General features: G+C 38.1%; 1 protein-coding gene across 1 annotated transcript in view; it reads left to right on the top strand.

Annotated features, from left to right (window-relative positions):
• The window catches only part of EYA2 (EYA transcriptional coactivator and phosphatase 2), a 176,685-nt gene that overhangs the window by 85,302 nt on the left and 84,608 nt on the right, over positions 1–6,775 (top strand). The window lies entirely within an intron of this gene.

Raw genomic sequence — 6,775 nt, 5'->3', positions numbered from 1 at the left:
TGTGTGTGTGTGTGTGTGTGTGTGTGTGTGTGTGTGTGTGTGTGTGTATTTAATTGCACCCATGTTTAAAAGTTACAGATTTTTACCTAAAAATTCTAATGTCTGCCTTCTCTTGAAAGACGATCTGGTCACCCTAGGTCCACATTATTAAGTCACAGTGCTTGTCTGGAGCTGAGTAATGTCTGCCCCATTCAGACAGGGTACACATGACTCCACATCCAGGCTCCTTGGTGATGTACATCACTGTGCGACTAACTCGCCAGCCTACGGATTCATTCATTCGTTCCGTAAATCTGCTACGCACGTGTCTTCTCTTTCATGAGATGATTTAGGCTCATCACCACTAAATAACATGACAGCCATAAATTAGAACATCCAATGAGAGTAGATATCATTGCATTTTATTCTTTTTTTCTGAAACCTCCTGTTTCTGGGGCTTTGTAGAAGCTGAACGAGCATGATGGTTTGTGAACGTTCATTCAATAAATATTTATTGGTTGATGGCTAGAGAAAGAACAATAGTGAAGACTCACCTCTTTGTTCCTGAAGTTCTGGTGCAGCTGCTGCTTTTAGCCCTTGTATTTTCCATCAGTTGGGGATGAGTTAGATAATATTGGTTTGGTGACAAATGGAGACAATGTGGCCAAGCATTTTTTTTTTTTTTTTTTTTTTTTGCGGTACGTGGGCCTCTCACTGTTGTGGCCTCTCCCGTTGTGGAGCACAGGCTCCGGACGCGCAGGCTCAGCGGCCATGGCTCACGGGCCCAGCTGCTCCGCGGCATGTGGGATCTTCCCAGACCGGGGCACGAACCCGTGTCCCCTGCATCGGCAGGCGGACTCCCAACCACTGCGCCACCAGGGAAGCCCTGGCCAAGCATTTTTAAGTCAACTTTGAAGGATGTTTAGGGTTTGAGCATTGATTTTGGTCATTGTGACCTCATCCCAGAGTATAGAATAAATGCCTAATACCCACATTCGAATTTCCAAATTGCTGCCTTGGAAGAGTATGAAGTGTAACAAACTTTTCTTTGTCATAATCCTGAATTATCTTTGCCCATCCTGCTTTCCACAATGTGGCCTCTCCACACTGGTTTCAGAAATGAAATATAAGCAGGAAATCTTCCAATAGATGCTACTATCTATCTATAATTTGATGGTGAACTGGATTCCAAAGACTTACTTCCCAAGAATTTGGGTTACGTGGGAAGGTCGTTTTTGTTCCCCATCAGGAGTGAACATAAAGGCTCATTGTGTCATTGAAATTTTTCTTTATTGTTTCCCCCTGTTCTTCATCTATCCCCTTGGTCTAAGGTTCAACAATAAGTGGTTGAGATGGTTTTTACTGTGTGTCTAACAAGCTCACATAAAATCTAATGACATAAATAATTGTCAGCTATAACCGAGGTCTCTTGCCTCTTCTCCCCAGTGTCCGTTATAAAGGAACGGCATTTAAGCATACTCGTTTGCCCACGCACACAGGCACACGCTTATGCACTCTCTTAAAATTTCCCATAAAAACTCCACTTTTGAAATTATCCAGGATCTGCTTGAGTGGTTGGTTCCAAATTCCAGAGGCTCAAGAGGTTTATATCTTACCGACAGATCATGCTCACTCTTTGCGTTGCCCGGATATGGTATCCTAATGCTCTTCTCCTCCCTGGCCCCCAGCCCTGCCACAGCACCATCTGCATCGACATGCATTAACAGTTACTTTAAGCCCCAACAATTTGCGGATGATTGCAGGGCAGTTCGCTGATGGAGAGGGCAAAATCTGAACATCTGACGTTACTCAAGAGAAAAGACAAATCAGTAGTGGTTGCTTGAGGACTTTTTTCTTTTTAAGCTTTTAAGTATGTTACAAATTATCTAAAAAGAAGTTGTAGTATATTTTAAATTTCTTAGATCTTCTCCCTCAGTCAACAGAAGGAGGAATTTTTTTTAATCTCTCAAGAAGAAACTTACAAGGTTCTTTCATGCAATTTGGCAACATCTAACAAAATTGAAAATGCATGTACTCTTTAACCCAGTTATTCTACTTCTAGAAACTTATCCTAAAGATAAATTCCCACATAGGTACAAAGACTTAAATTAAAAGAATATTTTTTGAGCATTGCCATAGCAAAAGACTGAAAACAACGTAAATAGCCATTAATAGGAGTCAGGTTAAATAAATGATGGCGTATCCACCACTGGCACACTATACATCTGTTAAAAAGAATAAGTAAGCTAGTTATATCTTCACTAATATGGATCTCTCTTTGAGCTATTGTGATATGTGGAAAACTATGATAGTGGCAGAACTATGTGCATAACATGATCCTGGAGTTTTTTTTCAATGTAAGTCTAGTTTAATACCCATATTTGCATAGGAAATTTCTGGAAGGATGCAAAAAAACTGTTAACAGTCATTTTCTCTAGGGAGGAAACTAGAGGGAAAAGACTTGATGTAACAGACAATAGGCCACTCCACTTAACAGCAAAATTCACATTTTTTCACGTGCACATGAAACATTTACCAAAATAGACATATCCTGGGCCATAAATCATGAAGTCTCATTACATTTAAAAGGTTTCAAGGCATACAAAATATGTTCTCTGAAAACAGTGGAATTAAATCAGAAATAAATAGCAAGAAGATTTTCAGAAAATTCTCAAATATTCAGAAACAAAATAGCACACTTCTACATAACCCATGTGTGATGGTTAATTTTACGTGTCAACTGTCCAGGCTATGGGATGCCCAGACAGCTGGTTAAACATTATTTCTGGGTGTGTCTGTGAGAGTGTCTCCAGAAAACACTAGTATTTGAATCAGTAGACTGAGTAAAGGAGATGGCCCCCACCAATGAGGGCAGGCATCATTTAAATCCAATGAGGGCTCATCTTACAGAACAAAAAGGCAGAGGAAGAGTGATCTCTCTCTCTCTTTTATTAAGCTGTGACATTCATCTTTTCCTGAGACATTGGGGCTTCTAGTTCTAAGCCTTTGGACTCCAAGACTTACATCAGTGGGGGCCCCTTTCTTATCCCCCACCCCTGGATCTCGGCAAATTGTGGGACTTTTTGGCCTCTGTAACTGCATGAGTCAATTCCTATAATAACTCTCCATATATATAAATAAACACACACACACACATATATGTGTGTGTGTGTATATATACACACACACACACACACACACACACACACACACACATGTTCTGTTTCTCTGGAGAACCCTGGCTAATACACCACAAGTCAAAGGAAAAATCAAAGGTAAATTTTTTTTTTTTTTTTTTTTTTTTTTTTTAAAAGGTAAATTTAAAAGTATTTTGAACTTAATAAAAATGAAAACACAGCGTATCAAAATTTATGGAATGTCACTAACACAGTACTTAAAGGGAAATTTGTGGCACTAAATCCCTATATTAGAAAAGAAGAAAGGTTTTAAACCAAGCACCTTATCTTTCACCTTAAGAAACTAGAAAAAGAAAGGCAAACTACACCCAGAGTAAGTAGAGGACAGGAAATAACAAAGATCAGAATGGAAATCAATAAAATCTGAAAACAGAAAAACAGTAGAGAAAATCATTGAAACCAAAACTTGGTTCTTTGAGAAGACCAATAAAATTGATAATACTCTACACAAGCTGATATGGGGAAAAAAGAAAAGATATAAATTACCAATAAAATGAGAGGTGACATCACTACAGACCCTACAGATATTAGAAGGCTAACAATGCAATAGTCAACAACTTAGATGAAATGAAGAAATTCCTTGTGGGACAAAAACTTCTGAAGCTTGTTCAAGAAGAAATAGGCCTACATCTACTAAATAAACTGAATTTTTTTTTGTTAAAAATGTTCCCACAAAGAAATTGCCAGGCCTAAATGTCTTCACTGATTAATTCTACCAAACATTTAAGTCAGATATATCAGTTCTACATTAATTCTTCAGGAAAATTGAAGAGGAAGGGGTACTTCCGAACTCATTCTATGAGGAATGCATTACCCTGATGCCAAAACTAGGCAAAGACATTAAAAGAAAACAACAGACCAATATTTCTCATAAACGTAGATACAAAATTTCTAGACACAATGTTAGCAAATTAGCCCAACTGTATATTAAAGGATACTATATCATGACTAAGTGGGGTTTATCTTAATGTTGCAAAGTTGGTTTAAAATTTGAAAATTAATGTAATTCACCATATTAAGTAACTTGAAAGAAAAAAAAGAGATTATCTCAACATATGCACAGAAAAACATTTGACAAAATCTATCATTTGTTTCTGATAAAAATTCCAAATTAGGGGTAGAAAGGAACTTCCTTTATCAGAAAAAGGCATGCAGTGGACTGAATTTTTATATCCCTCCCCCCACAATTTATGTGTTGAAGACCTAATCCCCAGTGTAATGGTATTTGGAGGTGGGGGTATTTGTGAAGTAATTAGGTCATAAGGGTGGAGTCCTCAAAGTGGAATTAGTGCCCTAATAAGAAGAGGTACAAGAGAGATGATATCTCTCTGTCTCCCCACCATGTGTGGAGACAGCAAAAAGACATCCATCTGAAAACAAGAAGAGGACTCTCACCAGGAACCAAACTGGCCAGAGCCTTGATCTTGAACTTTGCAGCCTCCAGAACTGTGAGAAATAAATCTCTATTGTTTAAGCCACCCAGTCTGTGGTATTTTTTTTTTATAGCAGCCTAAACTGACTAAAATAGGACAGCTACAAAAAACCTACAGCTACCCCCCCAGGACCAGAAACAAGACAAGGATGTTGCGGCAAGTGGGCTCCTTAGTTGTGGCTCGTGGGTTCCTTAGTTTTGGCTCGCCGGCTCCTTAGTTGTGGCATGCGGACTCTTAGTTGCGGCATGCATGTGGGATCTAGTTCCCGGACCCGGGATCAAATCCAGGCCCCCTGCATTGGGAGCGCAGAGTCTTATCCACTGCACCACCAGGGAAGTCCCTACGTTTGGCTTTTTAAGAAACTCCTAAATTGTTTTCCAAAGTGGTTGTACCATTTCACATTCCCACCAGCAGGGTTGAGGGAGTTCCAGTTGCTCTGCAACCTTGCCAGCCTTTGCTATGGTCAGTCTTTATAATTATAGCCTTTCTAGGGGGTATGTAGTAGTATCTCACTGATGATTTAATTTGCATTTCTCTAATGACTAATACTCAGCATCTTAATCATGTGCTTTTTTTGCCATGCCTATATCTTCTTTGGTGAAATGTTTGTTCAAGTACTTTGCCCGTTTCTTTATTGGGTTACTTGTTTTCTTATTATTGGTTTTGAGAGTTTTAAAAAATATATTCTGGATGGTTAATTTTATGTCAACTTGACTGGGCCAAGGGAGGCCCAGATAGCTAGTAAAACATTATTTCTGGGTGTGTCTGTGAGGGGTATCTCCAGAAGAGATTAGCATTTGAATCAGTAGGCTGAGTAGAGAAGATCTGCCCTAACCAATGTGGGTGGGCATCATCCAATCCATTGAGAGCCCAAATAAAACAAAAAGGCATAGGAAGGGCAAATTCTCTCTCTTCTTGAGCTGGGACATTCATCTCCTGCCCTCAGACATTGGAACTCCCCGTTCTTGGGCCTTCTGTCTCAGACCGAATTATAATATTGGCTTTTCTGGTTCTCCAGCTTGTGCAAGGCAGATTGTGGGACTTCTTGGCCTCCATAGCCACATGAGTCAATTTTTATAATAAATCTCTATCTATATCATCTATATTTATCTGTCTATATCTACGTCTATATCCTACTGCTTCTATTTCCCTGGAGACGTCTAACTAATACAACTTACTTTATCATATATATGTTTTGCAATTATATTCTTCTGGACTGTGACTTGTCTTTTCATTCTCCTAATAGTGTCTTTTGAAGAGCAAAAGTTTTAAATTTTCATGAAGTCCAATTTATATCAAATATTTTTTCCTTTTGGATCATGATTTTAGTGTTATATATGAGAATCCTTTGCCTAACCCAAAAGCACAAAGATTTTCTCCTTTTTTCTTATATAAGTTTTATATTTAGGTCTGTGCTCTATTTTGTGTTAATTTTTGTATGTCATGTGAGGTATGTACTGAAGTACAGTTTTTTCTGGATATAGATATCCAGTCGTTTTAGCATCTTTTGTTGAGAAGACTATCCTTTATTGCTTTTGAATCTTTGTCAAAAACATTCATATACATGTGGTTTATTTCTGCACTCTCTATGCTGGTCCACGGATCTACTAATCTACTGGTCTAGTCTATCTTTATGTCAATACCATACTGTCTTGATGACTGCAGCTTTGTAATAAGTCTTAAAGTCAGGTAGTGTTAGTATTCTAATTTTGTTTTTCTATATCAGAGTTGTTAAGGCTATTCTAGGTCCTTTGTGCTTCCATATGAAGTTCAGGATCAACTTGGCAGTTTCTACAAAAAAAAAGGCCTGGGATGTTGACAGAGGCTGTGTTTGATCAGTTTGTAGAGAACTGATATCTTAACAATAGTAAGTCTTCTGACCTGTGAATGAGATACATCTCTTCATTTACTGAAGTCTTCTTTAACCTCTCCCAGCAGTGTTTTGTAGTTTTAGGGGTACAAGTATTGCACATCTTTTGTCACATTTATCCCTAAATATTTCATACTTTTCGATGCTACTGTAAATGGCATTTAAAAATATTCTATTTCCTACTGATGGTTGTTAGCATATAAAAATACACTTGGTCAACCAAATAAATATTTTTTTTAAAAAAAGGTCAAACGTAGACTTACCATATATCCTGGTAATCATGCTCTCTCATAAGA

The sequence above is a fragment of the Aethalodelphis obliquidens genome, unplaced genomic scaffold, assembly GCF_003676395.1.
Source record: "Aethalodelphis obliquidens isolate GAN/ISIS:26980383/991018 unplaced genomic scaffold, ASM367639v1 scaffold42, whole genome shotgun sequence".
Lineage (NCBI taxonomy): Eukaryota > Metazoa > Chordata > Mammalia > Artiodactyla > Delphinidae > Aethalodelphis > Aethalodelphis obliquidens.
Note: the sequence above shows the minus strand (reverse complement) of the source record. Positions and strands in the feature narration are given on the sequence as shown.